Raw genomic sequence first — 25,815 nt, forward strand, 5'->3', positions numbered from 1 at the left:
TGAGGGAGCCTCCACGCCCCCTTTGTCTCCACGTTTCCCAAATGACAGGGGAGGAAAGTTTACGAGCAGGGAGGGTGTAGCTTTCTGCTGGGTCAATCTGCCACCTCGCAGGAGGCGACCCTCCCTGGGATCGCCCTCTCCCCCTGCACAGCCCAGATGCCGCCTTCATCCACACCTTGAAGCCCGCAAGCCGGTTTGGGCCACCTGACCGCCGCGTCCGGCCAAACCTGCTCGCTGCTGCCCGGCGTCCCCGAGCGGCCCGCGGCTGCAGAGCCCTACTCACCTCTCGTGGCGGAGCGTCCCCCGTGCGCCCTACTGGGCCAACCGGCTCCCGGGCACGAGGTGCATTCAGGCAGCGGCCGGAGACACGCTCCCTGGGCTCTGCTGCATTCCGCCTGCGTGGGAGAGCGAGCCGGCGAGCGCGCGGCGCGGGCGTGGACGAGTGTGTGCTTGTGCGAGTGTGTATGTGTGTGCGCGCGAGTGCGTGTGTGCCAGCGTGTGTGAGTGTGTACGCGCGCGCGCGTGGGGTGGGGGTGCGAGGATCACAGGGCCCCCTCGGCGCCCATCCCACGCTCTGCCTCCGCCTCCGCCTCGCGGTCGCGCTGCCGCTCGCACAGGATCCAGGTTTCGGGCTCTCCTGTTTGTTTAATGAAAGGAAGGAGCAAAAGGCTGGCGGGAGGGGGCGGAGGGGCGCTGGAGAGGCGGGGAGGGCGCCGGGCCGCGCATGCTCAGAGAGGGACACCAAGCGCTCACTCCGGAGTGCAGGCAGAGGGAGGAGAGCGAGCCGGGGGGTGAGGCGAGCGAGACTGCGCTCACCGGAGCGGCAGGGGGCTCGGCGGGGTTCGCGGAAGGCAGCTGGGAAACCGAACGGCAAAGGTGCGCCCTGCGCGGGGACTCCCTGGCGCCCGCGGTGCGGGAAGCCGGTGGCGGGATCCCGACCCATCTTGGGAGACCGCATCAGCGGCGAGTCCGCGGAATGCCGGGCTCTCCCCGCCGTGTATTTTTAGCGCTTGCGCTGGGGTTTCTGTGGACCTCTCTCTTGCCTCTGCGCTGTGGGGGTGACCGTGATGCGTCTCCCCAGAGGTCCAGGAGGACCCATGGGCAGCAAGTCGCACCTGAACTAAAGTCAGTTTCCTGGTCTCTGCTTCTTTCTTCCTCTCCCAACTTCCACTCTGTGAAGGGCGGAAAAAGGCAACCGTCCACTCGAGTCCCAAAACAGGTTTGATGTGGCAAGGGCGGGGAGGGGCACAGAGAAACCCTCTTCCAAAGAACAAAACGGGAGTGGAGGGAAGGTGACTCTCTCAGGGCTCCATACTCGGCCTCCTTTGGTGACAGAGTTAGATGGAGGAGACATATCCCCTAGTCAAGAACGCCAAAAGAACAATAGATCCATTGTCCCCCTTGCCTCGAATGCCACAGCAGTTCTTCGTAAGTGGGGATTCTGACTACTTGGTAAAGTGGAAGAACTGTCAACGTGAAGAGAGTCCAGTAAGAGAACTTGAGCCCGGTGTGGCGATGGCTCAGTAACCTGAGGCCAGGGGAGATGCTGGGCGAGAGGCTTTGCGAGTGGAGTGGAAACTCTTCTTTGGTGAGATTATTCTATGAGCAAAATAGGCCAGTGGTCAGGACCCATTCCAGAGCTTCCATTTGCATTCCCCTGCTTGTTTAATCACCCAGTCTTTCTCCGTATTTTCTCTCCTACAGAAGACAAGACATCCCAAGCAGGGAACTCCCGGTAAAGATATTCCTTCCTCCTGTTGATTCACTTATGGTCCCTCCAGAAAAGGACTACCTTTTGGTCACCCCATCTTTGGAGGGATAGAAGACAGCTTACTCTGTGCAAATCTTTTCCAAGCTTTCAGTGAAGACCACCTCTGAGCACTTCTACTATGCAGTGCAAGTGAGCAGATGCATCCTTGCTGAACTCTGACCCCCATCCCATTCATCTTCCGGATAATAATGCCGAGTGACACTGGACAGCAGGACAATTAGATCAAGCCCCAGCACACACCCGGAGGAGAGACAACAGCGTGTCTAAATACCACCAACAAAAGCAAAGTTTAGGAGATAGAAAAAGGAAGGAAGGAAAAAATTAAGAGAACAGGAAAGTTCTTAAACAGCAGGTGCCCTGAGTGTAGCAGCTGGTTTCCTTCTCTCAGTAGCTCCTTGACAGGAGTAGAATTGCAGCATCTCTTTGCTTAAAGGACAGTGAGTCTGAGTCTTTAACCACCAGGTAGGGGAGACTAGGTTCTCCCGAAAAGCAGCAAAGCCTCTTTAGTGAACCACTCACAATATTTGGGGCTCCTACTTCCACATCTGTTTTTCTCAGGCTTCCCCTGGGCACCAGGCTTCTTGGAAGCCATTCAAGACAGATCTGCCTTGTTACCACATACCCCTCAGAACAGTGAATAGCCTTCCCTGGAATCTCAGGGTGTTAGCATTGGCAGGGCCTTGAGGCAGGAGAGCCATTCTCGCTGCCCTGACGCTGAATAATCACAAGGTAAGTGAGGATTCTAAATCCAGAAGTGAGTGGGACCTGGAACAGAGAGGTGGGGCTGGGATAGGTGCTGGTCTCAACTCTGCAGCTCTATCAGTAGAGATGGGGCTGAGGCACTTCCTTCTACCATGGCAAGTCTCCAGGGCTGCCTGGCCAAGAGGTACACTCTCCTTTGTCTGAGCCTGGCCTTGGGTGAGGAGGAAAGGAACACCACTCCCCTGGATGCTCAGGGACACCCTATTCACCATCTCAAAGCTCCAACAAGGTGAAGGATGAAGGAAACTTTATAAATTTGGAATTGCAAATAAAGTGGAATCCCTTTATGGTACTGCTACGAGAGAATGAACTCGCAGTTCTGGAAGAGATTTTTAGTGTTTGGGGAAAGTGGAGGAAGCCCAGGGGACGTTGAATGAGATGATGTACATAAAACATTCAACACAGTGCCTCGCGCTTAGCAGGCTCTCCGTAACTTGTAGCCATTATTCTTTCGGTTATTAACATTTTCATTATTATGATTTTTTTAAAAGGCTGAATGTTCTTTTTTTCCCTAAGCTTAAACAAATAAAACAGATGATAGCCAAATGCCTTCCAGTTTTCCTTCTCCCTTCCTCCATCGACCCCTCCTGCATCACCCCAATCACTGATGTATTCAAATCCATGAAATGAAAAGCATGCTATAAAATACATGGCAGTGTGAATGGTGAATAACCCCAGCCCTCACCCCTCCACACTCAGATCTAGATATCAGTGTGAGTGAGCACCATCTTTCAGTAACACGTCTCAAGTACTTTTTGCCACTCACGTCTCCCGGAGATGAAGGACCCTTCCTGCCTGGCAGTCAGGGTCTCTTGCTGTAATGCCCCACCTGCACTGGCTCACTACAATTTTTTTTGCTTTCCTTCTAGTTTTACCTATATAATGTGTTACTCCTCCTAGGTAACAGAATGCCAGAAGCCAATTAATACGCACACATCTGCAGATGGTTTTGAGAGAAATTAATGGTGAGAAATTCAGGGGCTGCAGGTATTTTCAGTGCTCCTTAAATTCAGATTTCAGACTTAGCATTCACCACCCTACCTCATGGGCAGTCCCTCAACTTTGCACCTCTCTCCACCCACAAACAGGTCTAATGGCCTCACCTCCTCTATCAGCAAAATGACCTAGTCTTGTAGCTGTTCAAAACATAGTGTTAGTACAAAAAAAACTAGAATTAATAAAAACTGGCAATAGATAGTGTTTGAACATAAAACTCTCCAAAGTAGTGGATGCCATAGAGATGTCTTGGTTCTTAGAAAATTATATGAAAGTAATTTCATTAGATTATTTAATGCTGAAATAATATACCAGCTCTGTGGTGATGCAGTGTGTGCATAAGTTCTGCTCTGAATATTTTCTAATAATTATGAAACACACTTACTATTTGACTTGTATTTCACATATAATTTTGGTTGTTTTCAAATACCACCCTAATGAGACAAATAGATTTACAATTTTTTCTTCTTATAGAAATTTCATATATATAGTCATCCTTTCTGGTTCAGTAAAAATGTCAAGTCATGACTGTAAGGGCTAAAGTAGTGATTTATTATTATAGGAATCAAGATGTTTCCTTGAATATCAAAAACTATTACAAAACTATCCCTACAACCCTTTCCGTGGACACTTGTTATCACTCTTAATACACCAAATCCTTTTGTATGTCTGACTTGCCCCTACCAAGGTTGGTTGTGAGCCATTCAAGGGCATAGATTTCTTTCTTTTTTATGCTCCTGGTGCCTCATGAAAGTAAGCAAGTGGTATATGTTCAGTAAATGTTTAAAGAGTAAATGAAATATATAACCAAAAATAAATTTCTACTGGTAACATGCTGACTTTGAAAAAGACTCCCAAGTACCATGACACTTGGCACTCCTCATAGACGATGAAGCCAGTAGACACTATTTTTTAAGGATTTGTGTGTGTGGTTATCCAAAAATGAAAGTTGGATGAGAAGGGCAAAGCAGGTTTCTGCAGATAGTTTTTATGCCCTTGGAAACATATAAATCTAGCCCATTCTAATTTTTCTGGTTCAGAAAGTGAATGCATTTTGGCTCAAAGTGGCATTATTTGAAGGATAGCTTCATGCTGGCCAACCTAGTCCAGCTAGAATAATGTTCTAATTTATTTAACTTTCCCCCTAAGTAGGATGAAATAGTTGAATCCATAGTGGTTAGAACTCTTTTTCTCTTCAAAAGAGATAATCCAAAAAGTGAAAAGGACCACCCCCACATCCCACTCCAAGGATTTCTGTTAGTACTGTCTTGAGTGAAATGGCCCACTGACAAGCTGGTTCTGTTTTCATGGATGGGAATTTGGAGATGGGAAGCTGGTGGGGAGAAGGGGGCAGACCAAACTATAAAAGATCTCAGCTCTGACCACAACCACTCTGAACCAGAGGTAGGAGAATTGGAGGACCTGGTGATTGGTGCCATATTTACCTTTCCTCTTTCATTCATGTACCCAGTAAGAGACTTTCTTGAGAATAGCCTCAGAGAGGGAGAAAAAGAGATCCCAGGATGGAAGCTGCAGTCTTTTATAACCTAGTCTCAGAAGTAACATGCCATCACTTCTGCCACATTCTATCAATCACAGACTAGCCCTGGTACTCTCTTCAGATTAACTTCATTTGAGGGTGTCCTTTGTTTCTTGCTGATCTGGCTGATAGAGATTTCAAGAATCTTTTTCTTATTTATGGACTCATATCACCCACTTTGGAACTAATGCTTGTTGCTATTTCATCTACTCTGATTGCTAGGTTCCCCCATACACCCCATATATGATTTGTACTCTTGGTTACTACCTCATATGGCTGAGCCCCCAGGAGCCATGCACATTTTTTGCTGGAAATCCTACCTAGTTCTCCATGTCGCCACAAGTGGGACCCAGACACCTATCATTGATTCCCCCACTGTTTGGTTCCACCCCTGATGTCATTCTTGTTATCGCCTCTGGGAAAGCTCACCAGAAATTGTTAGAATCATAACTCAACCTCCCTGGGACTTCACATTTTGTAGACATTCCACTGCTAGCAATGCCTGTCTGTTGACCTTGCCCCAATCAGGAGAGGCTGGTCTGCCCAAGTCCATCCATCTCTTTCTTCAGTTTGTCCCATGCTGCCAGTGTGGAACACTTCACTCCCAATATTAGTGTCTTCATTTTTCTCATCTTTAAAATGAGAGGTCTAAGTAAATTACTCAGTCATCACTTATTAGTAATTTAGCCTAGGGGTCAACAAACTTATCTGTAAAGAAACAAATAGTATATATTTTAGGCTTTATGGGTCATGCGGTCTCTGTCATGACTACTCAACTCTGCAGCCACAAACAGTGCATAAAAGAATGAGAATGGCTGTGTTCCAATTTTTTCTTTTTTTTTTACAAAAACAGGTGGTATGTTGGACTTGGCCCACAAGCTATAGTTTGCCAACCCGAAAACTAATCCCTTCATTTTCTGCCTTTCACCTTTGTCACCAGCAGTGTGTTCCTTCCTTCAGAAGGAACCTGAAGAATCCTGCTTTCTGCCCTACCTTTAGGAAAATAATAAAAGCCATGAAATTGGTGCAGGAAATCTTAGTCCATTGTCAGTTTAGGGGCTCCTTGTCAGCGTGGCTTTCATGCTATCTTAAGAATACACTCAGAAAATTATTTTTTCCTTTTCCGCAAAGCAGTTGGCTATGTTTTCCACATGGAACAGTGGCAGCAACAGCAAGTATACTATTTTTAGCCTAAAACTGACTTGTGCAGTCCTAGAAGTTTAATGAGAGGAATATTTTAAAGGGAAACCAAAAAAAATGATAGTGTGGGCACAATATTCTTGCCTGTTAAAATAGGGCAGGTAAATATATTCTAATTATGACTAGCACCTTAAGAAAACTGCCTCTCTAAAGATAAATAAAATCAACCCCGATAAAAAGAATCCATTCTTATGTAGGTTCCAATACAGGAGCAACACCTCTACTGGGTTGAACTCGCACAAATTTGGCTGCTGGCTGAGCATTTTTACACATTCAGCCCAAAGTTAGGAAATTCAGCCTATCTGAAAATTTCACTCCCCCTAAGCAATCTACAGATTCAGTGCAATCCCTATCTGTATTAGTTTGCTGGGGCCACAGACTAGTGGCTTAAAGAACAGATATTTATTTTCTCATAGTTCTAGAGATCAAAGCATTGGCAGGGTTGGTTTCTTTTCAGGTCTTTCTCCTTGGCTTATAGATGGCTATCTTCTCCTGTGTCTTCACATTGTCTTCTCTGTACATGTCTGTGTCAAAATTCCCTCTTCTTATAAGGACAAAAGTCTTATTGGATTAGGGCCCATCCTAATGACCTCATTTTAACTTAATTACCTCATTAAGTTCCTATCTCCAAATACTGTCACATTCTGAGGTCCTGGGGGTTATAATTTCAACATGTGAATTTTTTTGTGATACAATACAGCCCATAACACTTTCAAAATCCCAACGGTGTTTTCTGCAGAAATAGAAAAATCCATATGGAATCTCAAGGGACACCAAATAGCCAAAACACTCTTGAAAAAGAACAAAGTTGGTGGTCTCACACTTCCTGATTTCAAAACCTGCTACAAAGCTACAGTAATCAAAACAATGTGGTATTGGCATAAAGACAGAGACATATAGACCAATGAAGTGGAACAGAGAGCCCAAAAATAAACCCTCGCATATATGGTCAAATGATTTTCACAAGGATACCAAGACTACTCAATGGGGAGGGGCAGTCTTTTCAACAAACAGTATTGGGAAAAATGGATAGCCACATGCAAAAGAATGAAGTTGGACCCTTAGCTTACACTATATATAGAATAAACTAAAAATAAATCAAAGACCTAAACATAAGATCTAAAACTATAAAACCCTTAGAATAAAACATAGAGGAAAAGGTTCATGACGTTGCATTTGGCAGTGATTTCTTAGATATGATACAAAAAGCACAAGCAACAAAAGAAAAAATGGATAAATCGTACTGCAGCAAAATTAAAATCTTCTGTACATCAAAGGACATTATCAACAGAATAAAAATGGAACCCATGGAATGGGAGAAAATATTTACAAGTCACATATCTGATAAGTTAATATTCAGGACATATAAAGAACTCCTACAATTCAACAACAACAAAAATAAAACCAATTCAAAGATGGGCAAAGGATTTGAATAGAAATGTCTCCAAGGAAGATATACAATATCCAGTGTGCCAATATGCACATGTAAAGACCCTCAAAATTACTAATCATTAGGGCAATGCAAATCAAAACCACAATGATAAAGATAATACTGATAAGATGTAATAGATAAAAAAGTATGATTTTCATAGAAAAGAAAAAACATACAAAGAGATACCACTTCACGCCCATTAAAGCGGCTATAATCAAAAAGAAAAAGAAAAACAGAAAATAACAATTTTTGGCAAGGATATGGAGAAATGGGAACCCTTATGCATTACTGGTGGGAATGTAAAATGGTGCAGCCACTATGGAAAACAATAAGGCAATTCCTCAAAAATTTAAAAATAGAATTATCATATGATCCAGCAATTCCACTTCTGGGTATTACCTGGGTATGTCATCCTGGGTGTATACCTGGGTAACGTACCAGATAAGATAGTCATTCATTATTTCTTTCTTTTATTTAATCAATGTTTATTAAATGTTTTGTGCCAATGTAATCAGAGAATGTAAGGTCAAGAATTCCAGATAGTACTCTGAGGAAATTATGCCTAATGTTCTGACTGTGTATTTATGTTATTTTCAATTTACAGATATATTTGCTAAAATAAAATAACAATTCCGTGAAAAGTATAAAGGAAATGCCTTAAGGACTCAGCTAAAAGCAATCTTAAGGTGTTACTGGAATAGTACAGTACTGTTCTATGAAAATTTTATTTTAACCATCTAATTTTAATGTAGATATGAGTTGTGACTTAAAGTCATTTGACTGAGACTTGTTAAGAGCTTGTCTCTTACTCCTTAGATTATCCCATGGCCCTTGTTGTTGTTGTTATTGTCCTTAGGTCAGTTGTGATTCCAAGCTACCCTGCATACAGCACAGTGGAGCCCTGCCCAGTCTTTTTGTGCCATCCTCTCACCTTCTGGTGCTGTACCAGACAATGCTCTGCAGCTATTCATAGGGTTTTCATGGCCAATTTTTTCGGAAGTGGGTAGCCAGGTCCTTCTTCCTAGTCTGTCTTAGTCAGGAAGCTCCGTTGAAACCTGTCCACCATGTGTGACCCTGCTGGTATTTGAAATACAAAAGGCATAGCTTTCAGCAACATACGACCACCACAGTATGACAATGGACAAAAAGCATAGCCCTTATAACTGGTAACTGATACATTAACCCAGCAAAGTGCCTAAACCACTGTTCTGACTAGGAAAACTCTCTCAGGAAAATTATTGAAGTACATACCACACTATAGAAATCTCTTTGTAAAATATCAATCATCATTAACATCACCATCATTATCATGGACAGTCTCCACCAGAATTAGTTACCTTTAGTCTACATAGCTTAGTAAGCCGAAGATTCAATTAGATTAGGTATCTATTATTTTGGTTTGTATGGATATATTTCCTCCAAGAAACCACCATTCTCCAACCACTAATCCATGTGGTTTGTGATGAAAAAACTCTCCAACCTCAAGCCTGGGCATAGAACCCCAACCTAGTTAATCAGAATCTCCCATTGCTGTAGCGACACTGTGTGTCACGGAGATGGCAAATAATCCAAACCAGGAAAATTAGATTAAAATCCAGGACTTTTGCTAATGGGAAAGAAAATGTCTCCTTTTACTGAGATTCTAAGCATTTAAAATACTCTAAGGCTAGGAATGGCAAGAGAGAGGCTTCAACACTATTTTGAAACCCTGGACCTAGCCGTACCTTGAAGTATCATTGGACTTTTCACTCACTCAAGCTATTAATTCATTTTTGCTTAAGACGTTTTGAATTAGGTTTACTTTCCCTGACTGCACTCAAAATCTTTGTGGATACATTACTTTTGGCCTCTCTTTTAGAATAATAATGGCAAAAACAAGGGAAAGCAAGCAAAGGAAGGAAGCAGAGTTTAAAGGATATCTCTGGTCACACTATGACTGATTTCTAGCCCTGAACATTTTAGGCAGTCTTCCACCCATGAGCATACGTCTTATGTGTCCTCTTCCCCTTTTCTGAATTGCCAGATTCAGAGGCTGGCACTCTTCAAGGCTGTCACCCACCGTTAGACAGATGGAGCTGAGGGGGGCAAGGCAGAGGCCAGGCAGACCCTGCCAACTCATTTGGCCTCAGGCCCAGCCCTACTTTATAACCACCACTGCTGTCAATATCCAGCTAAGGCTGGTCTGAGTTCTTACTGTCAGCTTCTCTGAGCTCCTGAAGATGATAGTAGTATTAGAAACTCCTTGTTCTTCTCCAGCCCCAGCCAGTCCATGTGCCAATTACAGCTTTGTGTGATCAGACAGGTGTCCCTTGGCACTAAGACAGGCTGAAGCTGCCTCCCACCCCAGCGGCCCCTGCACCGCAGGGATAGTCAGGGAAAGTGCCTAGAACAGCTGCCACCCCTCTGACTGGCAGGCTGCTGTGACTGGCTTGGTGGGTGTTCCCTCCTTCCCCACAGCTCCCAAAGTTGTTCAGCTCACAAGCATCACTTCCCAGAAGAAGAGAAACTGTCCTTGTTTGTCCTCTTGCTCAGGTCCACCTTTTATTCTCCATCCCAAAGTGACCTAAAAAAATGTAATCTGACCACGTCACTCATTGGTTTAACCCTTCAATGGCTTTTCCCAGACTGATGCTCAAGGTCCTTCATGATCTTGACTAAAACTACCTATCAGTTCCAAATCTTACTATTGACGACCCACCCAAATCTTGTTGCCTCCAACTATTCCAAGTGTGTCGTTTTCTGCCCCTCTTACATGCTGTTCTCACTTTCCCCACCAAGTCTGCTTCTTATTTGTCCTTCAAGTGTCAACTCAGACACCACCTCATCCAGAAAGCCTTCTCTGAATCCTCAATGGAGGAGGAAGGAAGTGAAGTACCCCCTCCTCTGTTCTCTCATAGCACCCTGAATTGACCTCTAGCCTAGCACTTCTCATAGGATACTGTAATTACATTTACATTTGTGACTCACCTTATAACCTGTGAGCAAACTAAAGATAAGAGTTATGTCTTTTACCTCGTATATTATAGGTGCTTAGCTTGTGTTTGTTGAATGAATACATGGCGTATGAATAGCTGTGCTTCCCTGCTAGAATTGGGGCATACAATGTGGAGGTAAATGCCTGGTGCTTAGGGGGTGTCTCATCTCAGGAAAAATGTGGCTGTTTTCCTCTGCTCATCCATTGGAGTGGCTGATTCAAAGTGAACATGGATTGTGCTGTCCTGGATGTAGAAGAACCAGGAGGACTCTCACCACTTTCCCTGTACTTATTACTAGATCTAATAGAAAAGAACTCTTGGCTCTGGAGCATCCAACTGCCACTTCCACTGAATTAAATCACTTTTAGCTCTGTGCCCACTCCCCAAACAGCAGCATATCATAGGTGTGCATGGAGCACCAGGGAACATAGCCCAGCTTTGGCCCATCAGTGGTGCCAGTACCCTCACATGGCTAGTGGCTGCCGTGCCACCTCATGTCTAGGTTAATGAGTGTCAGCAGTATTGAGGGCAGTGGGACTTCAGCAGCGCCTGCAATATTGGCTCAGGGTCTTGGTTCTGCCACAAAGATCAGCATCTGTGCCAATAATGGTAGACATCAGCAGCAGTGTGATGCTGAGGTTCCCTCTTCCAGTGTAATGATTTTCCCTTGCCAGAAGCCAGAATTAAAGAATAGGAAAATGATTGTTTCTATGTGGTAGAAGAGAGGATTCTTTTCATCTATACTTGTGACCTCATTTGATAGACCATAACAAACTGGAAGAAGCCAGAGGAATACTGTTTGTTCATTTGTTTTTACCAGTGAGAATATTTCCTCTAAATTGGTATGGCCTAAGTAATTGTTACAAACTCTAGGCACTGCATTGAAATAGAGCCTCAAATCTTACATTCAAATCTGGGATATCGTCTTTATTTATTTCTCACACTGATATTGGGTAAGGTCCTTTTCAGCCTCAGGGTCGTCATCTGTAAAACATGCACCATAAAGACCCACCTCATTGGATCAATATATGGATTAGTTAAGATCATGTACATCAGTGCTCTGCAAACATGGAGCGTGATCAGCAGCCACTCTGCACAGCATGGTGCTTTATACATAGAAGGTGCTCAGTAAACGTTTGACGAATTGAAATACAAGACAGCTATCTCTATCTCTGAACACAGCACTGAAATGTTGCCAGGATAAATCAATAAATCCTTACTCATTCTCCTCAGTTTGGGGAAAGGATTGACGTTCACCAGATGGTTTGTATCTGGGTGGAAAAAATATACAGGACCGGAGCTTTCATTTCAGTGAAAAAGATGTCCTCAAGGTTCTGAAGCAGCAATCACACTTCCTGGGCATCCTTAGAGCTTCCCACAATCCCACAAAACTCTGCGTTCTGCACCCTGAGAAAGCCGAGGGGTGAAGGAGCCACAGAGAGGGGTTACCTGGATTCTCCCTTGACTATTTAGCAGCATAGGGGTTTGTTGGTTGTGGGTGATGGAAGCAGTCAACACCATCAAGAACTACCAAATATAAGCCACACACAGCTTCTCCTCCCACTATGAATGGAAAAGGGCAATCTTGGCTAGTTAACTCTCAACAGATGCCTTGCTAGCGGTGCCTCAGATGATGGTAGCCATGATTCAAGTAAAGCGGAAATTAGAAAACTCAACAAGCCTGTCAAGTAGGCAATGAGAATCACTGAGGAAGGCTGGAGATGGATGCAGATACAGACTCCTAAGTGGAAGCGTCTGGGGTGGACCAGAGAGTGTGGGCCCTTCTAAAGGAGGCAGCTGATAGTTGTTATGCAGGAACGGGCAAAGTGTTACCAGTTCGTTGTTTTTCAAGAGAAGCTGCAAATCAGGTTTTACATGGAATCTTTGCTTTTTTTAAGTTGAAAAGACCTTTTTTAGAAACACAAACAAAGCAACTCTCTGTTGACCAAGAAATCATGTCTGCGAGCAGGATTCAACACTGGCCAGCCGGCATGCATCTTCTAACATAGAGCTTCTCTGTGCCTCTTCAGATATTTCTCACTTTCACAGAGGTCAGAGGCTACACAAGGGCACATTCTGGAGCACGTGGATGACTGTTATGCTACAGTCCCCAGGAAATCCTGAGGCGTATTAGGACCCATAAGAAAGGAGCAGTGATATCATAGAGTAAAATTCCTTGTGATACAGGAGTAGTGAGGTGAGTGAGGGTATGAACACCATGCAGCTCAAAGAGCACAGAAGCACGTGTGCATATGTGCACACACACACGCACACACACACACTGCAGGCTAGATCTGGATGGCATTACATAGATAGAAACATATGCAGCGAACTCAATAGAGGAGTACTGTAGATGAATGGAAAGAGCATTGTGTAACATAACTGCAATTCACCTAGCTTGGTTTCCTCATCTGTAAAATGGTGTTGAAAACAATGGCTTCTTTGTAAGACAGTTTAGAAGATTCAATGAGATATGTTTGGCACCTAGCATAATGTGTAGCAAATAGTAATTCCATTATTATTATTACTATTGAAGTTAAGCCTCATGCAAGCATAAGCTTTCCCTTTAACACGCATTTCATAGCACCTAACAGACTCAGAATGTTGGATCCTCACAAATATCATCTATGATGGTTTTTGGCCATGGTTTTGCACCTTGCTAGTGAGGAAAGGGTGATTGGGATTAGGCTGAGAAGGCTGGTTTGGAAAATTCAGTAGCATGCTGCCTCCCACGGCTTCTCTCATTATAATTCTTCACGGGGCTGGGGGTGAGGAGCAGCAGAGCAGCTCCTCAGTAGCTGCGCTCTTTGCTGGTAATGAAGTGCTTTCCGTAGTGGGAAATTCAGCCAAAAATGAGGCTATCACCATTTTTTATTATAGTTGACATATTTCACTTTCACCACCGCCTGAGCAAAATCTTTGTAAAAGTGGAGAAACAAACACTTAATGGCATTTGCCAAAGGAGTCTGATGTGTATCTGAAGTCTGGGCCGGTTGAATAGGTGGAGGCTGTGTGGGAGCACTTTTGAATTTGTCAGCCTGTCTGCCTGTCAATTTCCATGGGCATTTACTCATACTCCCTGTCAGTCTTCAAGGCTGCTCTACTTGAATGACTGGTGTAGAGATGAGCTATCATTAAATGGGAAACACATGTAAATGTCTGCAAATAAAAGTTAAAACGACAGACAATTTTTTGCTGGCTACAAGCCATGTGTATTCATCAAGAGGAACAAACTAGCCCAAAAGGCAACATTTGATGAGGTGCTCATTTCTTACTGCCTATCTTCAGACACTTGGATGATTGTGCTAAGAACTATAGGAGTTGTCAATGAGAAGACAGGGTTATTATTTGGGGAGAAATAATAGATTTCTTCCCACCTATGTTTTGATAAATATTGAAATTTATGCGTTCCATTCTAGGAACTCCAAGTTCTAATTTAACATATTAATGGAAGGCTTCTTTTCAAGAATAAGTGAAAGCCTATTGCTATGGGTTTAATTATGTCCCTCAAAAATTCATATGTAGAAGTCCTAACCCCTAGTACCTCAGAATGTGACTTTATTTGGAAATATGGTCATGTTGGAGTAGAGTTGGTTTCTACTCCAATATGACCGACATCCTTACACAAAGGGGAAATTTGGACACGCAGGGAGAAGACCGTGTGTAGATTGGGGTTATGCTGCCACAAGCCAAGGAACTACCGGAAGCTAGGAGAGAGGTCTGGAACAGATCCTCCCCTTGAGAATCCGGGGGGAGTATGGCCTTCTGACACCTTGGTTTCAGGCTCTGGCCTCAGAACTGTGAGACAATAAATTTCTGTTGTTCTAACCAATTCACTTTGTGGTGTTTTGTTATGGCAGTCCTAGCAAACTAATGTACCTATAAACCAATAAACTGGATTTTGGTCAATGGAATATAATGGGGAATCTAGATAAATTAATTACTTGAATCTTACTGTAAATTTTCTCCCATAATGCCACAATTTGCATTATATTGTGACACATTTATATATGATGCATTCGTGTTGAGGCACCTTTCAATGAAGGGCAGTTATTGTAAAAAATAATGTCAATAAAATGCAAATAGAAAAAAGACACCAATATCATAGAAGATAGCAGGAAGGACATATATTAGCTACAAGGATTAATAAAATTTCTGGAACTCAGTCTTGAACTTTTCTCAATGCTTCCTGATTGCCTGAGCAGAAAGCAAAATATGGAAAGAACACACCAGAGAAAAGAGAGGAAGCTGACCAGTTCATCAGAGATACAAAGCTTTGGTTGATATTTTATTATTTTGTAATTTATTACTGTTACTTCTACTATAACGATTAAATGAGCACTAAAATAAAGGGCCAAACACAGTAGTTTCTACTTAGCGTGGGTAATATGGCTCGTGACATCCTTTAGTAAAGAAATCCCAATGTGTGTTATGTATACCCCGTGATTACCTTTGGCTCACTTAGCTATTTCTCAGTAATCTTTAAAATCCACGGCCTGCTTTGTTGGGTGTGTAAATTGTGTGTTCAGTTTCAACAATATTGTCTCGTTCTGAGATTCTATTAAGTACATATTAGATATTCTATATAATCTTCCCTTTTACTTAACTTTCTCATGCTTTCTACTCTTTTGTCTTTTGATAGTGAATTGTAGGAGAATTTCTCAGCACTTTCAGTTCTGCAATTCACTCTAGCTAAATCCATTCTTCTAGTCAGTCCATAGATTTTACTTTTCAGATTCTGACCATGTTACTGATTTTTAAGATCTTTAACTGGGTTCCTTTCCCAATTACCTGTTCTTGTAAGTATCTCTATGAAAATATTAATTATACATATTTAAAAGTATTTTCTCCATTGTTCTTTTTTCTTTGGTATTAGTTCTTCTTTTGGTTGAATTTACTGCCTATTTTTCATGGTTTTTTACTGTTTTTTCTCAAACATATAGTGATTCTTGGTTGTCTGCTTTCTACTTGACTGATCATCTTTATTCATTCATCTATGGATACTCCTGATGTATAGTGCCTGCCTCTCATGATAATGTTGAGTGGGAAGGATATACTTAGGATGCAGGGTGTCGATAGCATTTCTTCTGGGTTTCCCTACCTACTAGGGTAATGCTCTGTCTCTCTGTAGACCAACTATCCGTATTTCCTACTTGGGCCTGTAAGTAAAAATATCTGCCTCCCTTGCTCAACATAAGTTGGTGGTGGGACAGGAACCAACCTGCTGGGTAGCTCCAAATGCTGTTCCTTGGTCGCCCAGGCCTCCTCCAATTCCTTTTGCCCATTGTTTCTAAGCTTGCAGCACCCCCAGAAGTGTAAGAATCTTCTTTCTCTTGTGTGTTTTGAACTACAGTTTTCTCCATCAATTCAGATCTATATTTTCTTATTATTTAATTATCTCTAGTCTCCTGTCACAGTCTTGTACAACTCTTTTGTGGACATATATTTTCATTTCTCTTGAGTAGATACCTAGGAATGAAGTTGCTGAATCCTAGGATATACATATGTTTAACTTCATTAGAAATTGCCAAACAATCCTCCAAAATTGTAACTTTTTACATTCTTACTAGCAAATATTCCAGTTGCTCCATATTGTCACCAACATTTAAAGTTGTTGGTCCCTTGAATGTAAGACCTGAAACCATGAAACTTCTAGAAGAAAACATAAGCAGTACACTCTTTGACATCAGTCTTAGCAGCACATTTTCAAGTACCATGTCTGACAGGGCAAGGGAAACAATAGAAAAAATAAACAAATGGGGCTACATCAAACTAAAAAAGCTTCTGAACAGCAAAGGAAACCATCAACAAAATGAAAAGACAACCTAACAATTGGGAGAAGATATCTGCAAAAGGGTATATATATATATACCATATATCTGATAAAGGGTTAATATCCAAAATATATGAAGAACTCATACATCTCAACAACAAAAAAACCGACAACTCAATTAAAAAAGAGGCAAAAGATCTGAACAGAGATTTCTCCAAAGAAGATATATGGATGGCCAACAGGCATATGAGAAGATGCTCAACATCATTAGCTATCAGGGAAATGCAAATCAAAACTACGATGAGATATCACCTCACTTTGGTCAGAATGGCTATAATTAACAAGACAGGAAACAACAAATGTTGGAGAGGATGTGGCGAGAAGGGAACCCTCGTACACCGCTGGTGGGAGGGCAAACTGGCGCAGCCACTATGGAAAGCAGTATGGCATATCCCCCGAAAATTAGGAATAGATCTACCATATGATCCAGCTATCCCACTGCTGGGTATTTATCCAAAGAATATGAAAACCTGAAATGTGTAAAGATATATGCACCCCTATGTTCATTGCAGCATTATCCACAATAGCCAAGACTTGAAAGCAACCTAGGTGTCCATCAAGGGAGGAATGGATAAAAAAGATGTGGTATATATACACAACGGAATACTACTCAGCCATAAAAAGAGATGAAATCTTGCCATTTGTGACAACATGCGTGGCCCTTGAGGCTATTATGCTAAGCGAAATAAGTCAGAAGGAGAACGTCAAATACTGTATGATCTCACTCATAATCACAAGATAAAAACAACAATAAAAACATAGAGACAGAATTTGGTTTGATGGCTACCAGAGGGGAAGAGGGGAGGGAAGAGGGCAAAAGGGGTGATAAGGCACTTGTGTATGGTGATGGATTTTAATTAATCTTTGGGTGGTGAACATGATGTAATCTACACAGAAATTGAGATATAATGATGTACACCCTAAATTTGTATAATGTTATAAACCAATGTTTCCACAATGAAAAACAATAATAATAATGATAAATAAAGTTGTCAGTCTTTCTTATTTTAGCCATTCTACTGGATATGAATGATATCTTATTGTAATTTTAATTTGCATTTCCCTGGGGACCAATGATATTGAGGGCCTTTTTGTTTCATATGATTACTGGCTATTCATATACCTTCTTCTGTGAAGTACCTGCTTAAGGCTTTTGCACATTTTTTCATTGGGTTGTTCATCTAATTATTGTTGACATATAGGAGCTCTTTACATATACTAGATACAACCCTTTCTTAGACACATATGCTGTACTGTCTTCAAAATTAGTGGTCTGTATATTTATTTACTTAACAGTGTCTTTCGTGAGCAGAAATTTTTCATTAGGCAAAATCAAATTTATCAATTTTTTTCTTTTATATCAGTGCTTTTGTGTTTTTCCAGAATATTTTGCCTATCCCAAGATTATACAGATAGTCTCTTGTGCTTTCTTTTAGATTCTTTAGGAGTTTGGGTTTTATGTTTAGGTCCATTATCCACTGAAAATTAATTTTTGATATGATGTGAGAAAGGGATTGAGACTCTTTCTTTCATATGGTTATCCAAATATCCCGGCAGCATTGTTAAAAGAATTTTCTATCTTCATTGAGTAGACTTGGAACCTTGGTCAAAAATCAATGAACTATTTATGTGGAAGGTAATTTTTAGACTCTAACTTTCCTTACACTATCATATTGTGTTAATCACCCTACATTTACATTGTCTTAAAGTCAAGTAGTATAAATTCTCCAGTTTTTCACTGCTGTTATATAGAAATATGCTCTTCTCGTACTGGCGTTGTTATTCTGCAACCTTGTTAAATTGGTCGGTTCTAGTTAGTTGTTCCTCTACAAACGGTGGTTTTATATCTTCTTTTTAAATGTTTATGCCATTCATTTCTTTGAATTGCCTTATTACATTGGCTAGGCCCTCTGGCACAATGCTGAATTAATGTGATTAGAGCAGTCGTCTTTTTCTTGTTTCAAATTTTAGAAGAAGGAAGGGTTTAATGTTTCACAATTAAGTACAATGTTTTCTGTAGATGTTCAAAGATGGTGTTTATCCGTTTGAGAATTTCTTCTATTCCTAGTTTGCTAAGAATTTTATCATGAAGTGTATTGCATTTTTTAAAAATACTTTTTCTACTCTACCTACTGAGATAATTTTAAGGCTCCTTTTTATCTTTACCTCTTTTATTTATCTTTTATTCTTTTAATGTGGTATGTTACATTGGTTGAATTTTTAATTTTAAGCCAACTTTGTATTAGTGGAATAAGCACCATTTTGTCATGGTATATTATCTTTTTAAGAATATTTCTGCGGGCTGGCCCCGTGGCCAAGTGGTTAAGTTCGCACATTCCGCCGCAGTGGCCCAGGGTTTCACTGGTTTGGATCCTGGGTGTGGACATGGCACCGCTCATCAGGCCTTGCTGAGGCGGTGTCCCACATGCCACAACTAGAAGGACCCACAACTAAGAATATACAACTATGTACCTGAGGGCTTTGGGGAGAAAAAGAAAAAAAATAAAATCTTTAAAAAAAAGAATATTTCTGTGGCCAGCCCGGTGGCCAAGTGGTTAAGTTTGCGTGCTACCCTTTGGCGGCCCAGGTTTCACCAGTTTGGATCCTAGGCAGGGACACAGCACTGTTCATCAGGCCAGGCTGAGGTGGCGCCCCACACAGCACAACCAGAGGCACTCACAACTAGAATATAGAACTATGTCCTGGGGGACTTTGGGGAAAAGAAGAAGGAAAAAAAAAAGAAGATTGACAACAGTTGTTAGCTCAGGTGCCAATCTAAAAAGAAAAAATGAATACTTCTGGATTGAATTTGCTAGGGTGTTTTTAGGATTTTTTAATCTATATTCATGGTAAATATTAATTTGGCAAACTCAATCATCTAAATAAGAATGTTTCGGAAAAGTCATTCCCTATTATTTTTCTTTTTTTGTCCTTTTTTTGTAACTTTTTTCTTATTCTTGTAACTTATAGCAAGATAATTTTATCACTTTTTTTATTTTTCAGCATGTCCCTTAGGTTTTCATTTTTTTCTGATTTTTAGAATTTACTGAATGCTTACCAAGGGCCAAGCGTTGTGCTAAATACTTTACGTTATTATTGCACTATCCCATTTAATTCTTCAAACAATTCTGTTTGGTAGATCCGATCAACCTCACAATTTTACAAACGAGGAAAATGATGCTTAGAAGCATTAAATATATTACCCAAGTCATAAGCACTAGAGGTTGGATTTAAACCAATATTTTTATATTTCAGAAACATATAATCACCACACTAGTTTGCCTCCCAGTGTCATCCAAGGATTTAGGAAAAGTATCTATTGAATATATTTACTCCCAACTAAGACTGAACAACAGTTGTCTTCATTTCCTAGGGCTGCCATAACAAATTACCACAAATTTGGTCAATTAAAACAATAGAACTTTATTCTCTCCTAGTTCTGGAGGCCAGAAGTCCAAAATCAAAATGTCAACAGGGCTGCGCTCCCTCTGGAGTCTCTAGGGTAGACTATATTCCCTGCGTCTTCCAGTGTCTGGTGGCTGTCGGCATTCCTTAGCTTTGGGAGCATCTTTCTCTGCTCCACCTTCATATCACCTTCTCTTTGTGTATGTGTCTTTGAGGGTCTGTCTCAAATCTCCCTCTGCCTCTCTTTTATGGGAAGACATGTGATTGCATTTGGGGCCCACCCAGGTAACCCAGGATAAACTCCTGCCTGTCAATCATATCTTTTGCTACATAAGGAAATATTCAATCTTTTCCCCAATAAAGTAATATTCACAGATTCTGGTGATTAGGAAGCGAGTTTATTTTGGAAGGAGGGGGCATTTTTTCAGCCAACTGCACCAAAGCAATCATAACTGAAAATGGCCTGATTTCAGATCACGCATACTTATTTTTGAGTTAGAAACGATTGACTCATTGGATTATCCAGACTGGCTCTTATGCTCAGTTCTGCAAATGCTCAGTCTGTGAAATCAGCATCATATCACTTAATTCTTGCCTACTTCATGGGCATCTGGAGAAATAAAATGAGGTATGACATAAAGGACTTTCTGAACAGTATCATGGAAAGAACACAGGGACTAATTCTACATTCTTGGTTCTGGAATCAGACAATAGGATCTATCTTGAGCCTTGCCACTTAACTTAGTGACCTTGGTCTTTTCAGTTATAAAGGGAAGGGAAGACACCTACTTTACAAGTTTGCTGTCATAATTAAATGAGATAATGCATGTAAAAATGACTGGCATGCTGCCTGGCTCATAGTAAGATTCATCCTCCTCTTCCTTCTCTGCTAAAAAAGGTCCTGTACACACTTTGTTTTACTACAAGATGTTATGTAAATTAGCTTAGATCAGCAGTTTTCATTTCAAGCAAGAAGGACAAATATAGATAATAACTATTTAAATAATTAATAGGCTGGTGCAAACCATTCACGGATGCTATGCATGGGAAATAAGGATTCTCTGCCGTGACCTACTTCGTGTCCTTGGTCAATACATTTTCCCTTCTTTGTTCCAAGAAGATTAACAATATTGTGCAAAAAAGGCCTAGTCAGGGCCTGGAAAAGTGTAGCCTGGTAAATCGTAGTTATTACTACTAAAATTATCATTACTTGCATTCTAGAAGATACTACTGGCAGTATTACTATTCATATGTAAGAGCAAATGAGATTATGCTTCAAAGGACTAATAAGTAACCTAAGGTTCATTCCATGGTAGTTTGATTTCCTTTTACATCTCTGCCTAAATGGCTCCATTCATTAGTTTACAGACTGGTAAAATCAAGCTTAGGGATTTAATTCCTAGGTGACCTTTTACCCATGACCTCTTACATGATCACAGACTGAAGCCCTGATGTCAGGAATAGGTTTTATAAATGGAGTCTTTCACCAAAAGGAGGGCCTACTAAGGGGCTGTTCTTAGTATTTAAAATAATCTCCTACTCTATTCCCACCGTTTCATTGGTGGTGTTTCCCACAGATTCATTCTCTGTATTCCTCTTTTTGGGAGGAGGGAGAAGTTTCCCTGGGGAATCTTGCACAGTCCCATGCATTCAGCTAAGTCCCATGACCTTCAGATATATAGCTCCAACTCCAGGCCAGCCTTTTATCCTCTCCCTCTCCCCTGCTTCAGGCCAGTACTCATAGCCCTCTAGCCTTTAGATTACTCAGGCAAGAAACCACACCGGCCCCTCTGAGTGTCTCTCTGAAGACTCTGTTACCAGATTGAAGGGGCAGCCACTACTTCTTTTCCTGGACCTCTAGGTTCAGAGCAGGGAGAGGCCAGAGAAGCAGCCGGGGAGCTCTCACTTGACTGCTGACACAAACCCTCTCTCGGACCTGGCAAATGTTTAAAAATGACTCCAGCTCTGGTGGTGCTTTTCTTCTGATCCATTGATGACTTCCCGCTGGATCTTCCTGACCACAATTCTCCTGACCTGACAGGGCTCTCCTTCAGCTGGCCATCACAGATATCCTTCAGTTTCTGTACCCTGTGGTTCACCCTCAGCTTAGATCCTCTTGTACTCTAGTAGACACCCTTTTGGGCAGCATGTCTTTTTAAATAACCCCAGGTCAACATTTTGTGATGGAACCTATTCCTCAGGATCTCTGTTCCTTCTGGCCTTCTATTGGAGGGAAATGCATTGCTCTCCAGATGCAGCCTCTACTCTGCTTCCATGAGCAGCTTCAGATAGCATCTCTCTCTTTGGCATTTGTGGACATGGTTCAGGTGTCTGCCAGTCCACAGTGTCTGCCAAATGAAGGAAAGAATTTTCTCCTTCATTAGACCCGAGGTGGCAGAAACACACTTCTTCTATGCTCCCCACCCTCCTTGGGTGGGTTAGGCATCAGAGTATAGTCGCATGCAAAGAAATTTTCACAAAATCCTCTCCAGTCTCCAATAGACTTACCCTCTTATAATCTGAATATATGTGAGTTGTTTAACTAGTTCTATAAAACCACTCAGTTTGAAACATACTATCTACTGTCCTTGTGGCTTGGTCAAAAGCTAGACAGGATGTGTTCTATGTTAACATCCTATTTTTTTACTTGAAGGAGTTTTACAAGATAACCTTTATGTTTCTCCCTCTTGTCCTTCATGTCGCCATCTTGTGCCTCCAAAGGTAAAATCCTGCCACAATGCCCCTTTCTGAATTTATATATAATGAGATTTGTTTAGCTTTAGATCATGCAGATAGATTTCTTTTTCCATAAGAAGCAATATTCATTTGTGAATTTTATAAGTGGCAATCTCAGTTGTGTTCTAATCAAACAAACAGCAGGGATAAAAATAATGGGGGCTGGATAAATAAATGAGTTAATTATGGACTTGCTCATTTTAAAGAAACATTAAATCATGAAGGATTATGAATAGCTGGGTAATTGTTCCTGATCTTAATTCCTAGAATATAGAATTTAAAGAACTGATATCTCATTAGTTTCCATAATTCAGTTGCAAAGGAAGGCAGTAGTGCCGGCCTCAGCCTCCTTCTCCGTCTCTGCATTCCTCCTTCTCCTGATTCACAGGGCTCTTGTCACCCTACTTGCATTGTCAGCCCCACTCTCAGATAGGGGGAGTGTATTAGTTTGCTATTGTTGCTGTAACAAATTGCCGCAAATTTACCTGCTTAAAACAACACGAATTTGTTTTCTTACAAATCTGGAGGTTGGAAGTGCGAAATGGGTCTCACTGTATAAAATCAAGGCTTTCTTTCTGGAGGTTCTAAGAAAGAGCCCGTTTTCCTGTGTCTTCCAACCTCTAGAGGCTGCCTGCATTCCTTGTCTTGTGGTCCCCTCTGTCTTCAAATCCACAATGGCCAATCAAGTCTTTCTCACATCACAGGATTCAATTTCTGCTTCTTTAATCATGTCTCTTCTGACTCCGACTGACTCTTCTGCCTCCCTCTTCCACTTTGAAAGACGCTTGTGATTACGTTAGACACTCAAAACATTATATCAGGTAATTCAAGATACTCTCCTTATCTTCAGGTCAGCTGATCAGCAAACTGAATTCCATCTGCAACCTTAATTCCTTTGCCATGTAACAAAACATATTGACAGGTTCTGGGGATTAGAACTAGGACATCTTTGGGTGGGATATTATTCTGCCTACCACACAAGGAGTAATTCCAAACTGCAGCAGAAGTTACCTGAATCCCTCCTTGTCTTCCCCTTCTACTCAGGAAGCAGGTGTCTATCATTCCGGCTGCTTGTTTTGACCCTGGCATCAGGCCAATATCTACTCAAAAATCTCAGGTTCTAATGAAGAACAGGATTCCAGGCCTCTGTTGTTAATATAATTTTATTGGTGCACACAGTCATGCCCATTTGTTTACACATCGCTTACATCTGCTTTCATGCTACAACAGCAGAGTTGAGTAGCTACAACAGAGACTGTATGCCCTGCGAAGTCTAAAATATTTATCCTCTGGCCCTGAAAAAGTCATTTGCTGGACCCTGAAAAAATAGAGGGCTGCTCTCTTTCTCTCTCTGACTTGTTCTAACTCCTAGACTGTGGTCTGTCGTGGTCCCTACTGAAAGCCAAGTGTTTGGGCCAGGCTTCCCCTCTTTGGTGGACCCTGAACTTCATTTTTCATACCACCAGCCCTGTTAATCTGCCATAAACTCTAATCAACTTCTCGACCTCTAAGCTGACACTTTCGAAATCAGCACCTTTCTTGCAGAGTGGAGCAGTGCCAAATGCAGAGTTTGCTTCTTTTCCAGATCTTATTTCCTGTACATCCTTTCTATTTTGGTAGCTCTCTAATACCTTTGAACAAGTATTGTTTATATTTTGTCTAGCTTTTCTGGTTGTTCTCAGCAAGAGGATAGATCTGGGCAATCTGGTCCACCATTACCAGAAGCATATTTTTAGTGCTGTTATTGCGTTTTTGTTGCCTCCAAATCCTTGTTATATTATCCATATTTTTTTATATCTTGTTCTTTTTTCTTTTGTGTTTTGCTTATGATTTCTTTATAGCTTATAGCTTCCTTATCACTTTCTTTATAGTACTCTATCTCTTAGGGACTATGCTTTCTTGCTTTCTAATGAAGAAGTCAGGTTTTATGAAATATTCTTCTGAATCCTATGGTTTAATATTTTCTCAGACGAACTTATCCTTAGCCCTTCAGAATAACATTTCTTCCCCCTTGTTTTGTACTAATTTACTACAGCCTTCATTTATATAGTCTTGTTTCTATCTCCTTATCTATCTTCCAACCAGGTGAAGTCTATCCCGACTTGATAATAAATTGGTTGCTCTTAGCCCTGATTCTCAGATAAACAACAAATCTGCTTATCAGATTTTTCCTCAGCTAGAAGGCACATTGGTACCTAATTTGCATTCCAAGTCACATTTTCCAATAGTTTCTTCATCTTCTGGTACATCTTTGCTCTATTCCTAGGAAATATCCTATCCCCACTGCTTCATTCTTTCTGATTCTGAACTGAAAGTTTTTTAAAATTCCTTTTAGAGCATTTACTACAATCAAAGTTCTTCCATCTCTCATTTATTACATTTATCCACTTACTTTTTCCAAATAAGTGTACAAAAGTGAAGTACAGTATTTTAGCCATCTCATGAAGAAACACCTACAATCGGGGGACAACTGACATGCTTTCTGATTCACTGGTATAGTCACTGGTTCTCTAGTTCAGGAGACAGATAGAAGGAAAATAACAAAGTTCCTTCTTAACTTTCAGATTCAGTCTCTTTCAAGAGGTGAAGGCTGTATAGGTTCGTCCTCAACGCTGCTTCTGCCTTACTGGAAATTTCTCTCACATTCTTGTATTGTATTCTCCATCAATCTTAGATTTTCGTGTTGCCTTGAAACTCATTGTTTATATTTATGTTCCTATTTGGGGACTCTATTTAGGAACTGTGTCTTAAAGGTCAGCGTCTGCTACCAGTAACAGTTCTGCAGAATTGAATCCTGCAGTTATCCAGGGGCTGGGTCATTTCTTGATTCCATGCAGTTAAATGCTTTTCATTTTCTTCTTAGGCTTTCCAGATTCAAAGGGATGACATGGTTTATGAAATGAGTCATAAAAATGCAAATTGATATCAATGTAAGTACTTTGCATAAATTAAACTTTTCCTTAAAAGTTACTAATTTGTGATTTGGCATCCAGGCATTTGGTACAGTCAAGGATTTCTTCTTTTTTTTACAAGAAGTATTAGTGAGTTACAAAAAAGCCACACTGGGCATTTTCTACTTTGTGCAATTGCATTTTAATCTTTTGGTGCCTAATAGATAAACTAGGTTGTATAGTGGAAAGAGTCAGAACACCTGGGTTTGAATCC

The 25,815-nt window shown here is 41.3% G+C and overlaps 1 protein-coding gene across 5 annotated transcripts in view; it reads right to left on the reverse strand.

The window, feature by feature from the left end:
- PLPPR1 (phospholipid phosphatase related 1) overlaps positions 1–25,815 on the reverse strand; it is a 440,629-nt gene that overhangs the window by 259,511 nt on the left and 155,303 nt on the right. The window contains exon 1 of one of the 5 annotated variants that reach the window (XM_014842219.3): positions 284–730. The exons of 3 other annotated variants lie outside the window; for them this stretch is intronic. The gene's annotated coding sequence lies outside the window, so the exon portion shown is untranslated. Of the gene's footprint in view, positions 1–283; positions 731–8,632; positions 8,779–25,815 lie in introns of those variants that run through there. One more of the 5 variants, XM_070519120.1, reaches the window with a different exon arrangement.

This window comes from Equus asinus, chromosome 10 (genome assembly GCF_041296235.1).
Source record: "Equus asinus isolate D_3611 breed Donkey chromosome 10, EquAss-T2T_v2, whole genome shotgun sequence".
NCBI classification, from domain to species: domain Eukaryota; kingdom Metazoa; phylum Chordata; class Mammalia; order Perissodactyla; family Equidae; genus Equus; species Equus asinus.